Source organism: Oncorhynchus mykiss, chromosome 16, assembly GCF_013265735.2.
Source record: "Oncorhynchus mykiss isolate Arlee chromosome 16, USDA_OmykA_1.1, whole genome shotgun sequence".
NCBI classification, from domain to species: Eukaryota; Metazoa; Chordata; class Actinopteri; order Salmoniformes; family Salmonidae; genus Oncorhynchus; species Oncorhynchus mykiss.
Genome location: NC_048580.1, coordinates 18242111 through 18266495, shown reverse-complemented (window position 1 = coordinate 18266495; position 24385 = coordinate 18242111). Strand labels below are relative to the sequence as shown.

General features: G+C 43.3%; 1 protein-coding gene across 1 annotated transcript in view; it reads right to left on the bottom strand.

The window, feature by feature from the left end:
- tbkbp1 (TBK1 binding protein 1) overlaps positions 1 to 14666 on the bottom strand; it is a 71803-nt gene extending 57137 nt beyond the window's left edge. The window contains exon 1 of the mRNA XM_036946373.1: positions 14323 to 14666. The gene's annotated coding sequence lies outside the window, so the exon portion shown is untranslated. The remainder of the gene's footprint in view (positions 1 to 14322) is intronic.
- Positions 14667 to 24385: the final 9719 nt, after the last annotated feature.

The following is a 24385-nucleotide window of genomic DNA, read 5'->3' as shown; positions in this document are numbered from 1 at the left end:
TTCGAGTCTCATCGCAAAGGATCTAAATACTTACAGTATGTAAATAAGGTTTCTAAAAACATGTTTTGGTTTTGTTTACACTCCATATGCAGCGCTCCACCAACCTCACCTGCACACCGTTTTTACCAGGTTTTTTTCTCTGTACTGTTTTGTCCGATTGGAATTCAGGTGCATAGCTACTTGACCTACACCATGTCCCCATGTATCTACAGTCTGACATCAGCTGTGTTGTCCCATACAGGATGTCAGTACTCTAACTGTACCAAACTGTACTGTGTTAACAATGCACAGCCACCACGTCATGCTGTGCCATTCCATTCCATGCCATGATTCATCCCTCCGCATCAGCGTAGGCAGCCTGGCAAAATGCAGCCTCGAGCTGTGTGTGTGTAGGGGGTTTGTGTGAGGATGTAGAGGCGGTTGTCACCCATTAGATTGATAGAGGGAGCAGGGGGTGGACAATGAGCTCTCTCTCTCTCTCTTTCTCTCTCTCTCTTTCTCTCGCCTCTTCTTTCTGTCTCTTTCCTCTCTCTTCTTCCCCCTCTCTCTCTAATTATCTTTCTCTCCCTCTCCTTCTCTTTCTCCCGAACCTGTGGGAGCCTGGCTCTGCATCGCCTTCCCTCCCTTCCTCCCTCCATCTCAGTCATCCCCCCTGTCGTACTGAGCGGGGACCCGCAGCTCCAGCGGAAAAGTTCATCCTACCCCCCCAAGGAGGGGGAATTACTCTCAGCACCAAGTTTCAATGACAACTTTCCCACAAAATACATTAATCTCCTCATTATTAGCAGTGCAGTCCCTCCTTCTCAAGGCTAGCTTAAAGTCTACAGCAGTCTCCAAGTGCAAAGAGAAAACAATGAGATTTTGGTCTGGTTTTTTTAATGTCTTTCTTCATCCAATCACCACCCCGCCCCCCTCCTTCCTACGCCTGCCACCTTTAGCTGTCCATCAAACTTGGGCAAACACACACACACACACACACACACACACACGAGTGCACCCCCCCTCCCCCGCACACACACAGTAGTGAGTCAGAGGCTTTACCCAGGAAGGATCACAGTGAAACACGCCCTCCCCATGATTTCCGCTGCTCAGTCGTTACGGAGCAACATCAAGGCCACCGAGCACAGCCCACATGCACAGAAGGCATAAATACTGGAGTGAACGATTGCTACTTGGAAAAGATCAGTGACGTGCAGTCAGGGTAGGCAGGGAAGGCAGTGGTTACCCAGTGATAATCTAATAAAGAAAAGCTGTAAATACACCCGAGTTGCAAAGAGCAGCTACTAGCTAGCTAGTGTAGCTAGCTTGTTAGCTAGCTGACTGCGCCATTCATTGGTTTGTCGCCTAGCTATTTAGTTGTAACGCGCTATGACTATATGTATCCTTGAAGTTGTGTTACATTTCTGATGTCTGTGATCTGAAAGCCACACGTCTGATTAGCTATACAGCTAGGTAACTAGCTACTTCACTTTACACTAGTGGCACAGAATAGCCATGATCATTGGAAGAATTGTAAATCCATTGTGAAAGGCTATGGAGTTTGTGTTGCAATTTTTCCCAATTAAATGTGTCCATATATTGGTCTTTTAGTGCCTTTCAGTTGTAACTCTGAATGCTACATCAGACTATGGGGGACTTGAGTTAATCAGTGTGACATTTTGGTTGGATGAAATTGAAATATGATGCCATCGTAGGCGACCGCTTGTGTATCTTGGCGACGTTGGTATTCACATTTGGTTAAAATTGTTTGTAAATTTTTGTTAATAGCCTATGTCACTCTGGTTGTTGGAGCTATCTGTTGCATGGTGAACTTGGGATTCATCAAGCTTTATTTTTGAGTAAATTTGGCGTTGATAATAGCCCGTGCTTACCCTGCCACCGACCTCACCGCACGTCACTGAAAGAAGAGATAAGACGGAAGGATGAGATAGTGAGGACCAGAATCACGCACAGAAGAAGAGTGTGTGATGTAGAAGTGAAGTAGAGCTGTGCAGTCTTCAGGGTCGCTACATAGACACACATACACCACTAAAAGCCTTTTCTACATGCCCATGTTGTGTTCATCCCAGATCAACTACAGATGTAGGATCTTAATTTGATCACCCTTTTGTTGCTGAGAAATGCAAACATGTAGTGTATTTGAGTTTTAAAAAGGCCTCTAAAGTTTAGAATTTCAACTTTGACATTTCAGACCTTGATTTGCCCTAATAAAAAATGTATCAACCCCTACAAAAAGGTCCATTAATTATAATCCACAAAATAATTCCTGTTGCTGCAGGATTATATTACTGCTGTAGAAAAGTGGCTCAAATTAAGATCCTTCATCTGTAGTACAGTGCTAACCAGGTCAACTATACTGAACAAAAATATAAACGCAACATGTAAAGTGTTGGTCCCATGTTTTATGAGCTGAAATAAAAGATCCCAGAAATGTTCCATACACACAAAAGCTTATTTCTCTCAAATCCCTGTTAATGAGCATTTCTCCTTTTCCAAGATAATCCGTCCACCTGACAGGTGTGGCATGTCAAGAAGCTGATTAAACAGCATGATCATTACACAAATGCACCTTGTGCTGGGGCCAATAAAAAGACACTCTAAAATGTGCAGTTTGTCACACAACGCAATGCCACAGATGTCCCAAGTTGAGGGAGCGCACAATTGCCATGCTGACTGCAGGAATGTCCACCAGTGCTGTTGCCAGAGAATTGAATGTTAATTTCTCTACCATAAGCCGCCTCCAACGTTTTAGAGAATTTGGCAGCAAGTCCAACCGGCCTCACAACTGCAGACCACGTGTCACCATGCCAGCCCAGTACCTCCACATCCGGCTTCTTCACTTACAGGATTGTCTGTAATAAAGCCCTTATGTGGGGAAAAACTAATTATGATTGGCTGGGCCTTGCTCCCCAGTGGGTGGGCCAGTCTCGCAAGTTGGTGGGCCTAAGCCCTCCCAGTCCCACTGATGGCTGCGCCCCTTCCCAGTCATGTGAAATCCATTGCAAACTCTGAAGGATATTGTTGCCGAGCGATGATAAATGAGACTGTGTTGATTAGTCAATCAATAACGATATGTGTGATTGAACTGACTTTCAGTACTATGGCATTCACTGCTATGACATTCAGAATAATGAATACAGCACATGTCTTACTCTCCTCTCAGCCTGGACCAGCAGCTGAGAAAAAGATGAGTGTGAAAGCAGTGGGTTGGATCACGAGGAATATTTGATGAACGTAAGCAATATTGCTCTCTCTCACTCTCTGTGTGTGTGTGTGTCTATGTCAGCGTCTGTGTAGGTTTGATAGAGAAACACAGCTGCGTTTACACAGGCAGCCCGATTCAGATTTTTTTGCACTTTTATTGATCTTTTGCCCAATTAGGTCTGATCTTTTGCCAATAAATTGGGCAAAAGATCAGAATTGGGCTGCCTGTGTAAACACAGCCAAGTTGTGTGTGTCTCAGAGTGTGTGCACACATGTTCCTCTCTCTCAAGGCATTAGTCCATTACTCTAATGAAAAGCATGGGGTGTCCTTGGCAGAGGACAGAGGCCCCCCCTCTTCTCACCCCACCACCATCCCTGTGACGCTCTGCTCATCTCCTCACAGATTGGAGGAAGGGGGAGGAGAGTGGGTGAAGAGATGATGGAAACACAGACAAACTAGAGGAAGGGCTGTAAGAAGGTGACTGGGAAAAGAGGAGGACTGTCTCTCCATTCTAGTTGGAGATAAAAGAATGGAGCTCAGGGATAGAGTTAAGCTGAATGTCACTTGTACACAGTGGACTGTTGACACTATGAAGACGTGCACGCGCGTGCACACATGAGCACAGAGACGCACACAGTAGTGATGCGCGGGTCAGCTGTTTGTTCATCCGCAACCGCCCGACTATGTGATGAAGTGAAAATCTGAGGCCTGCAATTGACCCTAACCCACAAATGTGCTATAGGCTATTTATTAGTCAACTTGCCTGTAATTAGATACATGAAGTTTACCTTCTGTCATTACTTGTTGCCCTAGAATACTAAATAAACCCTTGCTTAGCAGAAAATATGTCATTCATCATTATGAATGCTTTAATCTAGTTCTCGCACGGCAAAGACGTCAAGGGACCGGGGAGAAAATGCAATACTTAATAAAAAACAGGAAATATTTTCAGTGCACAATTTCCAAATTACATCAATTTGTCCAGTTAAGGGAATTTAAAGCTATGAAAATGACCCAATATGTTTCAGATAAGATTTCAGTTTGGCTTGGATGAATGTTTTATGTGTTTTATGTGGTTGCTGTGTGTTTTATGTGTTTTATGTGGTTGCTATACTATGAGCTTTTATGGTGCTGATAAGGATTGCACCTTTGCAGACGGTCCCTATCCATGCATTCATTCTCTCAAGATGCTGAAATAAATCAATCATATATCTCCCCTCCTGTTCTAGAGTCAAAATGTACATTTGGTGTATCATTTTACTTCACAAACGGCTTAATTCTGCATGAGTTAATATTATATTAGGGTATGTGTCAGTGTCCAGATTTCAGTTACTTTTCCATTTAACCCATTTGTCCAGTACAGTTCCCTTTACCTGCCATATTTGAAGTTTGTTGAATTTGTATCGTACCTCACAATCATCAAAAACATATTTCCAAACACAAGGCTACGGTTCTGAAGCCCTCCCTTTGTATTTTCTACTCTCCATTTTGCAGCTTTTCTCTTTCTGAATTAACCTCAGTGGATCAACGTGAACTTTTTCTTCCCAAGTTCCTAAAAGCAGTCGGCAATTGGAGTGTATTGGCCTGCGTACAGTTAAGCCCTAAAGTTTAGGTTTACGCACGAACGTCAGAGCAAAACATATGAAAGAAAAACCTCAATGTATCCTATAGATCTAACACACAAAATGTATACATGCATTGTTTTCTCTTTATTCAATCCGCCACGCATCCACCCGCCCTTCAAATAATATATAACATTTTATGACCCTAAACCCGCCCACCCCACAGATATAACCGCGGGCACTGCGGGCTATGAGTCAACCCGCGCATCACTAACAAACAGTCACACACACACACACACACACACACACACACACAAGTCCTCAGCAGACAATGAGTGGAAGGCACGTAATAACAGACGTCACTTGCCTCTGCTAACGACAAAGATGTACAGCTGCCACCTGAGAGAGAGAGAGACTGTGATGTAAGGACCTAAGGGAGCACAGAACAAGCAACACTCAAGAGAGGGAAAAGAAACTGAAGAACTGGAGGTACAGAAAAACACATAACAGAGAAAGTCAGAGGTAAAAAAGAGATCGAAAGATAGAGAGAGAGACACACAGAAAAAGGAGAAAGAGAGGAAGAAAGAGAGAGAGAGAGAGGGCGAAATCTGAAACGCGATAGAGAAAGGAAAGAGAGAGATAGCAGGGGAGATGAATGGATGCAGGCTAAACAAATAGGCGGCACCTTCTATTTAGAGTGACAGAACGGTGAGCTGTGCATGACAGCCAATTATTACCCACAGACTCAGGCTTGTTAAACACAGGCTCGTTAAGGAGCAATGATTGCGCATGTTCCAGTTCAGCACTCTCCACACATTTTGTACAGGCCTACATACCCCTCCCTCAAAATAACACACTTGTTGTTAATTTAAGTTCATTACTCACCAAATCAAATCAAGCTTTTTATACTGAACTAAAAACAACATGCAACACTTTTCAAAGATTTTGTGAGTTACAGTTCACATAAGGAAATCAGTCAATTGAAATGAATTCATTAGGCCCTAATCTATGGATTTCACATGACTGGGCAGGGGCGTGGCCATGGGTGGGCCTGGGAGGGCATAGGCCCTCCCACTTGGGAGCCAGGCACCACCCATCAGAATTAGCTTTTTCCCCACAAAAGAGCTTTGTTACAGACAGAAATACTCCTCAACAATCCTGCAGGTGAAGAAGCCGGATGTGGAGGTCCTGGGCTGGTGTGATTACATGTGGCCTGCAGGTGTGAGGTCGGTTGGACGTACTGCCAAATTCTCTAAAACGACCTTGGAGGCGGCTTATGGTGGATAAATGCACATTCAGTTCTCTGGGAACAGCTCTGGTGGATATTCCTGCAGTCAGCATGCCGATTGCATACTCCCTCAACTTGAAACATCTGTAGCATTATGTTGTGTCACAAAACTGCACATTTTAGAGTGGCCTTTAATTGTCCCCAGCACAAGGTGCACCTGTGTAATGATCATGCTGTTAAATTAGCTTATTGATATGCCACACCTGTCAGGAGGATGGATTATCTAGACAAAGATTAAAATGCTCACTAACAAGGATGTAAACTAATTTGTGCACAAAATTTGAGAGAAATTGTCACGCCCGGATCTGTTTCACCTGTTCCTGTGATTGTCTCTACCCCCTCCAGATGTTGCTTATTTTCCCCGGTGTATTTATCCCTGTGTTTCCTGTCTCTCTGTGCCACTTCGTCTTGTATGTTTAGTCAAGTCAACCAGTGTGGTTTTCCCCGTTGCTAGTTCTCCTGGTTCTGACCCCTGCCTGACTCTGGACTACTTTCCTGCCTGCCTGATCATCCTGCCTGCCCTGACCTTGAATCTGCCTGCCCTTCGGTACCTATTAGACTCTGATCTGGTTTTGACCTTTTTGCCTGTCCACGACCATTCTCTTGCCTACCCCTTTGGATTAATAAACATTAATACTCCAACCATCTGCCTCTTGTGTCTGCATCTGGGTCTCGCCTTGTGCCTTGATAACAATAAGCTTTTTGTGCAAATGGAACATTTGAGATCTTTTATTTCAGCTCATGAAACATGGGACCAACACTTTACATGTTGCGTTTATATTTTTGTTCAGTATATATAGCACATTTCAGACATGAATGCAACAAAGCACTTCACAGTAGAAAACTAACAAAGTCAAATAACTAAAAGATTTACTACACAACAAACATAAGAGGATAAAAATGTTTTAAATAATAATTCAAAATAAAAAGCAAAAAAAAAGAAAGGAAAAGCCTGTCCATGCCACTTAGTCCTAGGCTTTGGGATAGTTAGAAGGCCCGTTCCAGAGGACCTACTGGGTACATAACTTAAAAGCATGTCTGATATGTGTTGGGGTGCATAATCGTGGATTGATTTGAAAATCAATAGAAGAATCTTCAAATAAATTCTAAAACTCACAGGAAGTCTTGGTCAGTATCCAGTAAGGACAATCTACTGCCAATGTTTGTCTATGGAGATTGCATGGCTGTGTGCTCAATTTTATACACCTGTCAGCAACGGGTGTGGCTGAAAAAGCCAAATCCATACATTTGAGGGGTGTCCACATACTTTTGTATTTATAGTATAAGCTATATTCTTCAAGAACCATGGCTATATCATTAACTGAAAAGTCCAAAAATGTAAGTAACAATCGCAGATTGTCCCTTTAATAGTAAAAGTATAAAGTAGGTCTTGAACAAGTCATTTAGGGGTAACTGAAACCCAATAATCACATGTGAACACAGTCACATAGATTCAAGACCATGGGCAGTGACCATACTGCACTGCAGGAAAGAACCCTTCCAAGCCGATCCAGATATTGTTTTTTTCCACTTACCCTCAACCAATGTCAGCAAAACAACAAAACTGCCAGTGTCAGTAGTTAGGAGCATCAAAGACTGACTCAGCTAGGAGGCACAAAGAGAGAGAGGCCCAGTTTAGACTCCCCTCCGCTCGAACAAAAGACTGCAACAAATGGAGTTCAAAGACAAGTCTCAGCTTCCTCTCAATCTCTGTTCTCTCCAGATACCAACAATGCATCTTAGCAGCTAGCACATCACTGTTTCCTCAGCTGGCCTTTTTTGGAAGATATTTATAGGAAATATATTGGCCGTGTGAGCTCTGTTACGGCCAAAAACGATTTTCGGTGCCTCCGAGTCAATTTACCGCCCAGTATATTAGTTGGGCCTCATTTGAAGAGCGAGATAGTTTCTTGTTCATTGAAACGTGCCGCTGTGTTGTCTAACTATCTATTTGTTTGTACTTCCTCGTGGTATATTTCACATGCAGGGCTGTGATGCTTTGGTTGCAGCAGGATTAGGACTGTTAACAATAGCTGTCATGGCGCTGCTAACGTTGAAGACGTCAGTAGAAGGAAAGAGGGTTTTCCAGCCAAACGAGGCAGCCGGGGCATTCTCAGAGCATTAGTGGTTATTTTTAGTGCCACCTGGGGGAATTAAGGCAGTCCAGCACAGCACCAAGTGACAGGCAAGTGGGTAACCTGGTTTTTCGAGACACAAAAAGAACCCTGTAAATCCCCAGGGTGAATAGGGGCCTAAAGCAAACTCCCTCACACAACACACTCTCTCTCTCACTATCTTTTTCTCTCCCACACACTCTTTCCTTCTCTCTCTTACAGCACACACACACAGCCTGCTCTCTATCAAATCCTCCCTCTCTCATAGTTTCTCTCTATCAAATTCTCTCCCTCTCTCTCTCTCTCTCTCTCATATTACATTACGCCTCCATGGTCGGGCTTAGTGCCTTGAGTGGGTAGAGAGAGAGAGGTCCCATTTCAATTCAGTTGCATCACTCTTTCCCAGTCCGTCACCAATTGAACCAGGTGTTCTCTACACTAAAGGAACAGAACAGAGACCATGTACCTTCCCGTCCCAACGCTCACACAACGCCTCAGCAACATCAAGGAAACGATATGTCACATTGACACAAACCCACACTAACACTGTCTGACTAACTAGCAACCGCCAAATAGAGTGGATCCGATAGGGAAGTAGTCTGTGTGCAGAGTTATCAAAACAGCTTGGACAAGCAGTGGAGTTGCTTCTTATTGAGAGGAGCAAACAAATAGGGATGGAAAGGTGAGGCCCCTTCCTTCCAGAATGAATAAATCAGAGCAGAGATTCACCTGAAGCAAGCGCTCTGATGGAGGAGCTCAGACACAGGGCAGATGCCAGTGCCAAGCCCTACCTTTTGTCTGGCTGTCAAAATATTGTCAAGCGGGGTCACCGCCTCTGTCTCCACACAGACTATGTTATGTTACGTAACAGAGACAAGACGAAAGAGAGAGGAAAGGAGGGAGGGGGAGAAAAGAGAGGTGAAAAACAGAAGCCGGGATATAGAGAGAGGGAAGGAATAAAAGGGGGAGAAGGAACGGGGGTATAGAGAGAGAGAGGGACAGACAGAAAAGAAAGAGAGAAGGGGAATGGACATAGAAGAGGGAGAGAGAGAGAGAGAGAGCGAGAGAGAGAGAGAGAGAGAGAGAGAGAGAGAGAGAGAAAGAAAGAGAGAATGGAAGAACATTGGAGAGGCAGGTATGTGTTGCAATATACAGTTTCTGGCTCTTGTAACCTGCCAGAGGTCAGAGAACAAAACTGTACTTAAACATCCTTAATGTGGTCACTGCTTTAAATTTGACCTCTCATTTGGAAACATTGTAGCACCAAGTCTCGAGGCATAGAAGGTGATAATGATGATGATCCTAAATGGGCAAAATGCTCTTGGGGAAGCAAATTGGCTGGACATGACAGATATTTGTTGTGCTCATATCAAGCGAAGCACTGGGAAAGCTTTGCATTAGAAACGGGAGCTCTCTGGCTAACAGCTCTCTGGCTAACGTCTACACTGACTATACCAAACATTAGGAACACCTTCCCAATATTGAGTTGCAACCTTCCCGTTTTGCCCTCAGAACAACCTCAATTTGTCGGGGCATGGACTCTACAAGGTGTTGAAAGCGTTCCACAGGGATGCTGGGCCATGTTGACTCTAATGCTTCCAACAGTTGTGTCAAGTTGGCTGGATGTCCTTTGGGTGGGTGACCATTATTGATACACACAAAACTGTTGAGCGTGAAAAACCCAGCAGTACTGCAGTTCTTGACACAAACTGGTGCACCTGGCACCTACTACCAGACCCCATTCAAAGGCACTTACATGTTTTGTCTTGCCCATTCACCCTCTGCATGGCACACACACACAATCCACGTCTCAAGGCTTAAAAATCCTTCGTTAAACTGTCTCCTCCCCTCCATCGACAGTGATTGATGTGGATTTAACAAGTGACCTCGATAAGGGATCATAGCTTTCACCTGGATTCACCTGCTCAGTCCATGTCATGTAAAGAGTAGGTGTTCCTAATGTTTTTTCCACTCTGTGTATGTGTTGCAGTGAAAAGCACAGTAGTGCAAACTGTATGTGCTAGCTGGTTGCACATTATTGTGTTTTTGGGAAACAACAGTCGGCTCTACGTGTGGCTGCTATTTGCTGTGCTCATATTAAGTCAAGCACCCGGCTACACTTGTGTCGGCTAGTCATCAAACAAACAGTAGAATCCGTCATACTTCAAAAAACACCATGCATTTCAATTTCCCCTCAGTAGCCACGCCTAAGGATCTATTATGGTTCATTGGATTCTGGTGCTTGTCTGTTTGAGTGGATGATTTTGATGTTTGGAATTAATGATTGACAGTCAGTAAGAGAAGCAGTTGGTAGTTGATAAAGCTCTGGGGAGGAGCTAGCAATGACACTAGCAATGACCCTGGGCTAACATGGTGATTGTTTCCCCAATCTTCATCCGACTGAACTTGAGAGAGAATGCCCCTCCTTCTCTCACAACTCAACCGAAGTGATGTGCCATTTTATGGTCAAAACCTGTTTGAACATTAACGCAACCTACAAATTAACGCTGCACTTTTCTGACTTAGACAATAGCCGGAAAACTCCCACGACCTGGACTAGATCAAAGGAAGAGACGTTTCTGCTGGGTCACCTCGGGTTCATGTCTGAAACACAAAGGGAGAGAGAAGAAATGGGCCGTAGAAAGAATCCAACCGACTTAATAGATTTGCCAGGTGTGTTGTTATACAGTAGTTGTTATTCCTTTTGAAGGAAGGAGAAGAGATCAGTGCACAACTTCAGGCTCTCTCTCTCTCTGTCTCTCCATCTCTCTCCCTCTCTCTGTCTCTCTCCGTCTCTCCTTCAATCACCCCTCGCAACCCTTAAAAGCAGGCCATGAATATTCCATCATGTAGCAGGGTTCCTGCTCTCTCTCCTCCCTCATCATCAGCTAAATGTGTCAGAGTGTGAGTGGCTTACATAAACGTCCAGCAGCATCAGTGTCGAATGGGCTAGGGAGAAATGAGTGACACATCGTTGGAAAGACACTGGGTGAGACATAGAATTTGTTTTATATACATGGGCAGACTATGCCGTGAGTCACGTTAGGGCTGTTTCTTGGTTGGTAGTGAGGGGTACTTCAGTCATGCTTATGAAGTTACTACACATGCATAGCTAAGCAGAGAGCCCAGAGGTGGAAGGAATGCAGGTCTCAGGTGTGGAGAACATAGACGGAGATGGATGACCTCAATATGCCAGTGTGCTAGGCTAGGCAGTCTTGCAGGTACTGGCTGTATTAAAGACACATCACTCAGGTATACTCTCTGGTGGTTGGCTTTGCAGAGGTAGATCTCGCTGCAGTATGGGTGTAGGTGAGAGGGGCAAGAAGGGCAAGAGGTGACGCCTCTGATTCAACTAATCAAAGTTTGGATTGAAAAGCTGGAACAAAAGAGCCTGCATCTACACCAAGCCTATGTGGGTAAGACTGCCCACTCCTAGTACTGGGTGTTCCAATTCTAAAGAAGTCTTGATTGAAAAGTAGTTGTTAGATTGGTAGAATGAGGTGTGATACTGCCTGACTGGAACAAAAACCTGCACCACACCGGCTCTCACCCGGCCCTCACAGATTGCCCAAAAAGTTAGAATTCTAAAGGAAAGAGTTGACTCCGACGATAGGGAAGAGAAACTGCAATTTCCAGACCAATTCGATTCCACTTGGTTAAACCAGCTAATTCAACGCATTACTCTCCCTCGGCGGGTTACCTCTCAGAGAGAAACACTCTTCTATTCAGCATTCCAACAGTATGGTGCCAAACCGCTCAATCCCCATTCGTCACCAGTAGAGAGAAAGGAGATGGTGAGTTCCCTAGGCTAAACCCACTTGGTGAAGGTCGGACAGCACAATGCAGCGCCAACAGTCTTAATTAATCGACTGAAGCAAAATCGTCTGCTAGATAGGTTGGGCCTCTGATTATGGGTGACCCATAAAACGCCAGACAAGACAGAAACTGGAGAGATTTGTGTCCTATGGGACCTCGGATAGGGCAAAATTGGTCTGGACCAGCAAATGGCCTTATCCCTTTCACACATGATGATGTAACTGGTAAATACGTGTCCCAGCGGTTGTCAGTGGTGTGGAGATACTGTACATCCTTCTCCCCATGGTTCCCTATGTACTCCTGGTTGGTCTTCTGCTGTGCAGCATGTCTGTGCTTTGTTTTCCTTAAAGGAAGCAGTAATGCCTCAAAATGGACATACTAACAACCTACTAACAAGTACCTCAGCTCCACTGTTCTGCACTAATTACAGCGCAAACACAACACTTAACATAAGACGTCAGAAACAAGCTGAGATGCTCCCACAATCCAATTTAGGGTTGAGAAAAGAAAAACAACATGGTTAACTGAGAGACACATTAACAGCCCCGTTAGAGGCTACAGTAGTTATGTGGCTGGTGATTAGCAGGTAGGCTAACACACAAAGTGATTCAGTCCCTTAAATAAGCAACTGCACACAGATGGACAGGCCCCAGCGGGCCCAGCAGTACAGCAGTACTGCAAATGGAGAGCGAAGTAATCAAGTCAGGCTTAGGCCCTGGCGTGAACACTGAACAGAGCATAAGCGACAACACAAGGGTCTGCACTGGGAACAGGTTAGAGTGGTGGTAGTTGTATACATGACGACCAATACACAAGGACCTGGGTTGTCAGAGAACCCAAACCCCAATATAAGCACAACCTACAGTCGAGATGAACTCAACAATCCCTCCTTCTCTCTCTTCTGAAAAGTCCTATTTAAACCCTTTACATTTCCGCAAAGCGATGCGGATGAATTTCAGCACCATGGCGCTGTTCACTCTTCATTGCCACACTGCAGCCAACTGTCCAGTCCACTCCACTGGACAATAATAATTTATCCTCTCAAGGCAACCTCGTATCCCCCTAAAGCGCCTCAGTACTGTGATTGAATTTGTCATCATGCTAGCCATTTTATACAGGCTTCCTCAATTACTAAATTTACATTGCAGTCATTTAGCAGACACTCTTATCCAGAGCGACTTACATGAGCAATTAGGGTTAAGTGCATTGCTCAAGGGCACATCGGCAGATTTTTCCACCTAGTCGGCTCAGGTATTCGAACAAGTGCCCTTTCGGTTACTGGCCCAACACTCTTAACTGATACGCTACCTGCTTCCCCCGACACCAGATAGACTCAAACATAATATCACACAAGTAGACTAATTATATTTCCTCTTTAGGTAAAGGGTAAAGTATATGCCGGTATTACATGCACAGTTGTGAGTTTAGGCCTATCCAAGATAAATAAAAAAATGCATTGCCTTTCACTCACCTCAGAATAAACGTCATTGCCTATCCAATGAAACCTTGTGTCATGTCACATTCCCCTTTAGGTTTCAGTCCAGATGTTGCTACTGCGGTTTTCCATTAGACTGATTCCATCCCAAGATCACCCGGTTGCACGTCATCATGCTATGGTTGTCCTATAGCCAACCAAACATTTCTGAGATAACTGGAGAGCAAAAGTCGATCTACACCAAAAGTCAACAGGCAGGCGGGCCCCCATGCCTAAACTCCTTCCCACATAGTGCAAATGTTCCTTGCTTTTCAATAATAACACAACACTATCTTAATTGATGTATTGGTATAGAATTGTAATTGGTCTAGGCTACTAAATCAGTGGTCTAATTAAATAAACCTGCACAGTTTTGACAATTGAATTGCAAGCTATACAATTTTGCTTATGTAATCGACATTTACCTTGAGAAAATGGTTTGATCGTATATTGAAAATATCGTATGAGCATGCATCCCTCACCTACGTGGCGCTTGAAGTTGGGCGATTTCTGTCGCCAAGATCAGATGACAACTCCATCCATTTGAGGTGGTGCTGATGTTGTCAAAACACGCGCGCGTCTCCTTTAAGATACTGCTAATTTATTGTATGTTCACTTGCAGCTGATAATGAATCAATACTTATTGTGCCGTTCTTTTCCGTGGTAATTTGTTGTGCAATCTGTACAACATGGCTGTATACACGGAGCGCGTTGCTTCTTTTACATTCTCAACCTTGTCTGCATCTGTCTCCTTGCACACACAATCAAGAGGCTGTATTAGAAACTCTACTATCACCATCACCGTACGATATATATAATCTACGGATGATAAATTGTAATAAAAAAGGCGAGACAATACTCACACGTTCCCTTTGATCGATCTATTGATGCCATTGCTCAAGAGGGTTACAGTGCACCCCAAAAAAAGCGCTTGTTCACGGCGAGTCCCAATGTCCGTTGATAGTGGCCAGTGTTCTCCACCTCTCCTTTCTTCCACAGTAACCGCTGATATGACTGGAGATCACACACTTCTGTGCTCGACTGATGTGGATTCTTGTCGCGGGAATAGGAACGTCATACGGGTCAAAACCGCAGCAGCAGCACATCACACTGTCTCAACGTTTTAATAAATCGTTTGCCTCTGTCGGTTTGTAAGAAAACGAACTATAAAAGGCAATCTTAATCTGTCAAAATAATCTGTCATGTGTTTCAGATTATGCAAAAATGAATTTAACTTTAGGCTACTCTTATAACATCAATCATTCTACATAGCAAATTTGAGATAATAATTGTGATACCCACAGTGTTAAATTTAACTGTTTCTAGGTGTGTATATGTGACCCACCAAAATAGTGTTAAATGAACACTTTTCAAAGTGTTAACAAATTTACACCCTAAGAGTATTTCCCACCATGCCTTGCAAATGACTGTTAGTGACACCCACGTATGCCTGTGTTTGTTAGTGACAGAGACATGGTTTTTGCAGTCAATAATTTCCAGTCCTGAAACCTTCACCAACCTTCATTCACTAAGTGCATGTTTTGGAATTAAAAGCAAACCATTTATGACCATGTATTATACATTTCATAAGGCCTTTAGTTATGACCTAGCTTCCCCCCAACATTGTGGTCTCATGGCCAACATCAGATATGCAAGTAACAATATGCTTGCCTGACGGCTCAAAAATAATTATTCCGCTTTGTTCGCTAAATAGTTCAGTCTGAGACTGCCATCATTGAAGTCGTTCGTGGTGATGTCAAAATGAGGGGTGTTGTACAAAACAAAGTCATCAGCGATTGGTTCATTTCTAACCATCAAAGCCAATGATGCATTTTCCAAATGGTGATTTACCCAGTTGTGTTCTGGCTCTGGCCCAACACATCGTGTTTTGGGACCAATCAGAACAATTAGAATGTTTTTGCGTTCTAGAAATCGTTGGGGAGTTACTCAGATCCAGACTCATTGCAGAGAACAAACTAACATCCGTGGGCGTGACATAGCATTTGCCCAGAGCTAAGAGTTTGGGTAGCCAGGTAAACAATATGCTGGCTTGTGAAGGGATTTGTAATTCCTATAGGAGTCCAGCTAGAGGGAGAAAATTCAACAGTTGGAACATTTTAACACCTGTAACCTGCATTCAGAATTAATGCTATAGAAAACTACTAGCTAGTTAAATATTACCTAAACCATATAAATTGGAACAACCATCTCAGTAACAGCTGCAATAAGTCCAACAGATTGGATTAGTTTCGAAAAATGTAAATTATGACCTCCCGGGTGGCACAGTGGTCTAAGGCACTGTGCCACCAAAGACTCTGGGTTCGAGCCCAGGCTCTGTTGCGACCGGGAGGCACTTGGGGTGGCGCACAATTGGCCTAGCGTCGTCCAGGTTAGGGAGGGTTTGGCTGGCAGGGATATCCTTGTCTCATCGTGCACTAGTGACTCCTGTGGCAGGCCGGGCGCAGTGCATGCTGACCAGGTTGCTAGGTGTACAGTGTTTCCTTCGACATTGGTGAGGCTGGGTGAGGCTTCCGGGTTGGATGCGCGCTGTGTTAAGAAGCAGTGCGTCTTGGTTGGGTTGTGTTTCGGAGGACGCATGGCTCTCAACCTTCGCCTCTCCCGAGTCCATACGGGAGTTGCAGCGATGAGACCAGAGAGTACCTACTAACAATTGGATACCATGAAATTGGGGAGGAAAAGGGGATAAAAAAGTGTATTATTATTATTTGTAGAGTATAAGAACAATTCAATCAATGTGCATGCAGAAACATAGACATTAAAACAAACTATTTTAAAAAAATCTTTATGCAACAAAGCATGCTGGGAAGTATGATAATGAGGCCCATCCTACATATTTTTCACTCAGAAAGTTAGCAGAAATTAACTCAACACAGTCGAGTAACAACACCACGTGGCGTCATTTTCAATCCCGCTAGTGTTAACCTCACTAGAATCAACACTCACAACACTTTTTACCTGAACACCAAGATTTTAACACCTGTAAATTTGCTGTGTACAGTATTATCCACCTTGGTCTATTTCAAGAATCCAATAGCTTGCAATTCACTTATTTCAAAATACCATTATCTTATTTCTCCTCTGGTAGCTCATTGCTGCTGTCATCTGCAAAAGTTTATTTGGATAAATTGATCATGAAAACCAACAGCCATTAGTCATCTGAGTCACAAGAGACCAGTGCTGTCTGGGCAATAGAAAACTATCCAGTCAGGCTTATTGTAAATTTATGATGTTTTGGTTGTGGTCTCAGGTGTGCTCAAAGTAACTACAGAAACAGTAGTTTCTCTCTGTCTCTGTCTCTGTCTGTCTCTGTCTCTCTCTCTCTCTCTCTCTCTCTCTCTCTCTCTCTCACATACATACACTTTCTGGATGTCTCATGTACTTTTTCTTTTCTTTGTGTAGGTCAAACGGTGGGCCATGCTCCTACAAGAAAACGTGTATTTCAAAGGAATCACCCTCTTTCTTTGCATCCCCATCCCCAAAACACAACAAGCAAAAGATTGATGACAATGACCACTGACAGACAGCAGATTCTGCACTGTTGTTCACCTACCCAATTACACTTCTGAATTGTTCAAACGTAGCACTTCAACTGTGCACTCTGTTAAGGGCATAGCACAACATGATGTTGGCATTTCAGTCATTCACATTTAAATGCCCTCTAAAGGTGACTGTTGGAGTGGTTCTCCAAACAGCCTCATCCATCAACAATGCAATGGGAGCTGATTGATCTCATTAAGTGGCAAAGCGGTGCATTGGTCCATTTGGAGTAGGGTTGGTTTGGTTGTGCTAAGTAGGCCATCAGCTCCCCCTGCCCTGCCGCAGAGGAAAATTCCACTGGGGCTGTTGTCCACACTCTATCTGGCAATCACTAAGGCACAGACAGAATGCTCCGGCAATCAGGCTTGACATAACAGCCTGTTTATTTACAATGGGGGACTGCAGCCTGGACTACAGCTAGGACTAGCAAGGGAGAGGAAAATTACCAGAGTAGCCACTGGTAAAGTTATTTGACCCCCAGGGCTGAGCAGTGGATGGGAGAGGCTGTAAGTGTGAATCACTGAGAGTTCAGTTAGAATAGTCTCTCTGAGAGTAAGATACTGTAGAGTTGGATACTTTTTGGACATCATGGTAGCAATACATCTTGGCAGCAGCACAACATGGTAGCAGCGCAAAACACGGTACAAACATTATTGGGAACAGACAACAGCACAAAGGGCAAGAAGGTAGAGCCAACAATACATCACACAAAGCAGCCACAACTGTCAGTAAGAGTGTCCATGATTGAGTCTTTGAATGAAGAGATTGAGATAAAACTGTTCAGTTTGAGTGTGTTTTGCAGCTCGTTCCAGTAGCTAGATGCAGCGAACTGAAAAGAGGAGCAACCAAGGGATATGTGTGCTTTGGCGACCTTTAACAGAATGTGACTGTCAGAACGGGTGTCGTATGTGGAGGATGAGGGCTGCAGTAGATATCTCAGATAGGGGAGTGAGGCCTAAGAGGGTTTTATAAATAAGCATCAACCAGTGGGTCTTGCGACGGGTATACAGAGATGACCAGTTTACAGAGGAGTATAGAGTGCAGTGATATGTCCCATAAGAAGCATTGGTGGCAAATCTGATGGCCGAATGGTAAAGAACATCTCGCCGCTCAAGAGCACCATTACCTGCCAATTTTTAAATGATGTCTCCGTAATCTAGCATGGGTAGGATGGTCATCTGAATCAGGATTAGTTTGGCAGCTGGGGTGAAAGAGGAATGATTATGATAGAGGAAACCTAGTCTAGATTTAACTTTATTCTGCAGCTTTGATATGTGCTGAAAGAAGGACAATGTACTGTCAAGCCAAACTCCCAAGTACTTGTATGAGGTGACTACCTCAACCTCTAAACCCTCAGAGTTAGTAATCACACCTGTGGGGAGAGGGGCATTCTTCCTACCAAACCACATTACCTTTGTTTTGGAGGTGTTCAGAACAAGGTTAAAGGTACAGAAAGCTTGTTGGACACTAAGAAAGATTTGTTGTAGAGCATTTAACACAAAATCCGGGGAGCGGCCCGCTGAGTATAAGACTATCATCTGCATATAAATGGATGAGAGAGCTTCCTACTGCCTGAGCTATGTTGTTGATGTAAATTGAGAAGAGCGTGGGGCCTACCTTGGGGTACTCCCTTGGTGACAGGCAGTGGCTGAGACAGCAGATGTTCTGACTTTATACACTGCGCTCTTTGATAGAGGTAGTTAGCAAACCAGGCCAAAGACCCCTCAGAGACACCAATATTCCTTAGCCGGCCCACAAGAATGGAATGGTCTACCCTATCAAAAGCTTTGGCCAAGTCAATAAAAATAGCAGCACCACATTGCTTAGAATCAAGGGCAATGGTGACATCATTGAGGATCTTTAAGGTTGCAGTGACACACCCATAACCTGAACGGAAACCAGATTGCATACCAGAGAACACTATAGACATCAAGAAAGCCAGTCAGTTGATTATTGACAATTTTTTCCAACAATTTTGATAAACAGAGCAAAATAGAAATTGGCCTATAACAGGATCAGCTTGATCTCCCCCTTTAAATAAAGGACACACTGTGGCTGCTTTCCAAGCAACGGGAACTTCCCCAGAGAGGAGAGACAGGTTAAAAAGGTCAGCGATAGGCTTGGCGATGATAGGGGCTGAAATCTTAAAGATGAAAGGATCTAAACCATCTGACCCAGGTGGTTTTGGGGGGGTCAAGTTCCAGGAGCTCCTTTAGCACCTCAGACTCAGTGTCTGCCTGCAGGGGAACACTTTGTAGAGGGGCAGGGGGGAAATAGGGAGGAGCATCGGGGCTAGACGCATTAGAAGGTGTGGGAGATGAGGAAATGTTGAACATGCTGTCACGTTCTGACCTTAGTTCTGTTATTATATCTTTGTTTTAGTATGGTCAGGGCGTGAGTTGGGTGGGTTGTCTATGTTCGTTTTTCTATCATTTGGGATTTCTGTGTTCGGCCTAGTATGGTTCTCAATCAGAGGCAGCTGTCAATCGTTGTCCCTGATTGAGAATCATACTTAGGTAGCCTGGTTTCACTTTTGAGTTGTGGGTGTTTATTTTCCGTGTTTGTATTTGTGCCACACGGGACTGTTTAGTTTGTTTCACGTTGTTTATTTTGTAGTGTTCAGTTTTCTTATTAAATTATGGACACTTACCACGCTGCAAATTGGTCCGATCTATCTTACTCCTCATCAGAGGAATGAGGCATGGCTGAGTGAAATAGGAATCCTGACAAAAAGCTCAGCCATGTGCTCCTTGTCAGTAATAAACACATCATCAACATTAAGGGACATGGGCAGCTGTGAGGAGGAGGGTTAATTCTCCAGGTTTTTAACCATTTTCCAGAACTTCTTGGGGTTAGACCCACAGAGAGAGAATTGCTCCTTAAGGTAACTAACTTTGGCCTTCCGGATAGCCTGAGTGCACTTATTTCTAATTTGCCTAAACGAGAGCCAGTCAGCCATAGTATGCATGTGCCAAGCCTTTCACCAAATGGAATTCTTGAGGTGGAGTAACTCTGCAAGATCAAGGTCAAACCTGGGGATGAACCTGTTTTTAATCCTCATTTTATTTATGGAGGCGTGTTTGTTAACAATACCACTGAAAATATTTAAAAAAAAGGTCCAAGTGTCTTCAACAGAAGGAATTAAACTGATTCTATACCAATTTACAGAGGCCAGGTCATGAAGGAAGGCTTGCTCATCAAAGTTTTTTAGCAAGTGTGTATGACAAATCAGGACAGGTCATTTCACTGAGAGTCATTACAAACACATAATCCTGATACCTATCAGGATTATTTGTGAGGATAACATCAAGGAGGGTATCCTTTTCTGGGTGTTTGGAGTCATACCTTGTGGGATTGGTAATAATCTGATAAATATTTAGGGAGTCCCATTGCTTTAGGACTTGGTCAGGTTGTTTAAGCATGTCCCAGTTTAGGTCACCTAGCAGGACAAATTCAAACTTAGTATAAGGGACCAGGAAAGAGCTTAGGGCAGGTAGAGTACAGGCCGGTGCTGATGGTGAATGATAACACCCAGCAACAGTCAACAAATTAGCTATTTGAAAGAATGTTTAAAACCAGCGAATCAAATTGTTTGGGTACAGACTTGGTGGAGACACTGAGCACTGAAGGTGTTCGTTGGTAAAGATTGCCACTCCACCACCTTTGGAAGATCTGTCTTGCCGAAAAACGTTATAACCAGAAAGGTTAACATCAGTGTTCAATACATTATTTCTTAACGTCTCAGTATTGACCAACACATCTGGATTTTAGGGGAGGGCATTCACTCAGTACCATTAATATGCTAATTCAAAGCAATTAGTGAATTATTATCCAAGAATATATTGATTTGTTGTTAGGTACTAGTAATTACACACATGTATAAGAGCCAGGGTTGTAGATTAGAAAATAATGCTGAATGGTGTTCTTATGATCACCACATGGGGGTGTATAATCATAGGGGAAGTGCTTTACATGGTATTTCTACATTATTGACACCTGAAAACAAAGTGACTAATACTGTCAGATTGAGCTGTATTTAGGCATCGACCATTAGTTGGCGAACTGCTGCCAAAATTAATACAGAATAGTTAGATAGGCGTAGGTGTAGCAGAATAATTTGATGAGATGAGACTTTATTCTGCATGACTCTCTTGCACCTTTCATAGTTATTGAATTACACTCCAGCTTGTTTTTTTCCCCCAATCTTTCAATCATACAGTACAGTGTAATCTATGGAGAGTTGTTTTGAATAGCCAAGTTTATCTAAAAATTGATCAAGGGAGAAAGTACTTCATATGAGGTTGCACCTTACTGGCATAGCTTATGTAATGATGGATTTGATGGTGAAAATGCATGTCCCCCCTGACAATGGTCAGTGCCATACGGGATCCTTGGGACATCCCTAACCATAACCTTTACCTAACCCTAACCTTCACCATTTTACATTAACTTCAATGGGGTAGGGATATCCCAAGGATCTTGGATTGCATGGACCCCCCAACAATGGCATTCTTATTCAAAACAGCGGATTGTCAGTTGCCAGGGGCTTACGCTTGGAGGGACAATTTCCATGCCCAAGAGAGAGAAAGGACCATGGATGCAGACCATGCAGACAGTACAGACAGGGTGGCTGATGGATAGCACTATACAGTAGGCTACTGAGCGACTGACAAACCTTTACGTAAATAAACACAATGCCATTAAATAAGATTACAATTGATAACACAACCCTCGTGGTATTGTACCATGTCAAATAAAATGCTATTGTCAACTGCTGTGAAGCTTTCTTTTTTGCTTCATGAAATTTGAAATGATAGATATTAATCAGTGTACTACGTGTGATCCATACACACACACCTAACAATTATTGTTCAAGGTTATTTGATGGGTCATTCCACGAATAGAGTGCCTTTCGGGGAGTGTACTTTATTTCACCTTTAACAGTCTGGCATAAAGAGAACATGTTCAACTTCCTTACAAACATGTTTTCACATGTCAAGAGGTAAAATTCAGAAAAAGTACTAAATCATCCTATATTAGCCATAGCTTCTCTTGTGACAGGGGGGATGGAAACGTGTTGTGTGCAACAGGGAGGGACAATTGAATGCAAGCATAATGAAAAATGTGTACATGTATTAAAAGAATCTAGCCTATTTGGGGCAGTGGAGGCTGCAGAGTGGAGAATGGCTCATAATAATGTCCGGGAACGTAGCAAATGGAATGGTAAACACCTGGAAACCATGTGTTTGATGTATTTGATACCCTTCTACTGACTCTTCTCCAGTTATTACCACAAGCGCATTCTCCCCAATTAAGGTGCCACCAACCTACTGTGATCAAGGGTTGATGTGTTATGCCTAAATCGGACCTAAATCGGAAGTTTACTACTTGGGAGATATCAGAATCAACCAATAGGAAGCTCTACGCAAATAACTTAAGTTCATTTTAACTTGGAGGTTCCTAGTTCTGACTAGAACTTGAATGCAGCAATACCTTTGAATATTTAAGATCCAAAGCAGTCATTTTTATCTCAACATCAAATAATTTCTGGGTAACACTTAAGTACCTTACTGTGATTGTTTTCAATTAAAATGGTCAAAAAGAAACAAAAACAGCTTGTTAGCTGAGAGTAATTTCTCAAGCAAGAATTGTGCCAGGACTGTCTGTTATGAATCCACTGCCGGAGACTCTTAACATACCATCTCACAGTCCTCTCAGAGATGCAAACACTAACTTTCTAACCTTTGCAGTAGGCAACCTTCCCGCACTGGAAACTGTCCTTTTACACCTAGGGCCCTGGTCAATGATTGGTTAACAGGTTAGTTGTTAGGGCGGTTGCTAGCGGGCCAGACATCTGCCCGTCTGTCACTTTTCAGTCTCCTTCAAGCAGTCACAGAGAGAGCAGCAAGCGCATAACAAATGTCATTTTTATTTGTCACATGCTTCTTAAATAACAGGTGTAGACTAACAGTGAAATGCTTATTTACGGGCACTTCCCAACAATGCAGAGAAAAAAGAGATATAGAAAAAGAATAGAGAGGAATAAATACACAATGAGTAACGATAACTTGGCTTTATACTCAGGGTACCAGTACTGAGTTGATGTGCAGGGGTATGATGTAATCTCTGTCCTGCACAACTGGACTAATTCATATCTCTGGACATGTGGGATGGTGTGCGTGTATAAAGTTGTGTATTTGTGTATATTATGGCCAGTTGTTCAGCAGCATGTCAGCTTAAATTTCAATACAGTCCTTTATCACAGCTTTATTCTGATATCTGTGCATTCTTGCCCTGGTGTATTCATTAGGTATGTGTACATTCATTGCTTCTGTTTTCTCCTGTTACAGAGCCACTAGCTTTCCATGTCCCTTTCATTTCTGTGTGTGCCAATAAAGTATCCTTGTGTGTAACTCTGAGGTTGCCTCATTCCCATCTTACCCAGGGAGGTGCTAGAGGATCACAGACCAGCAAACACAGAGAGCCATGTCACTCTCTTTCACTGTCTGGGAGTGGTCTGAGTAGGGGGGAACGGACTGAAAACTAGCTGTTATGATGTCACCAGGCAGGACAAAATTCCATCCCACCAAAACAGGCAAAAATTTGAGGTGGTCTTTTCAAATGGCTCCATCACTAACTAAAAGGGCATTATCATAATTTTCACAATATTATTCCCACCTCAGTGGGACTGTTTATGTGTTTTATTGTGGTAGTGCATTGGGGTGCAATTATCATATGATGGCTGCAGCTTCTGTGGTCAACACATCATAGAGATACCCATGAAACCTAGGTGTCAAACAAGGAAATGGTTCCAATCGTTTTTCCACCATTCATTTTTCCCATAGGCGATTTTAGAAACACTTAAAATAAGGGCTGTGTTTCGTGTAGGCGCAAATATTGATAAAAGTCACATTGTCTTAGAGAGATTTACACGGTTATCAAAACGTCAGATCAGGGTAAGCCTACACGAAACACAGCCCTTATTGTATGTGTTTCTAAAATCCCCTGAAAAACGAATGGTGGACAAACGATTGGAACCATTTCCCTGTTTGACCGCTAGGTTTTATGGGTATTATGACTCATACTGTGGTACTCTATTGGAAGCCTACTTATTCAGAGCATCTTGCAACTTTGGATGAGAGGACATTCTACCCTCAAACTGTCCAGCAGTTCTATTTCCAGAGCCTGATATTTCTAGAGCCTTCTATTTCAAAATAAACCCATTTGTAAAAATAAAATAGAAAATAAGCCTATTTGTAAGAAGCTAGAAGCTGAGAAAGGTTGTGGGTGCGTCAATTGTCTCGTCAGAAGCCCCTCCCCTCCGACGGACCCACAACCTTTTTATTGGATGGAAAAACAACCACTTTG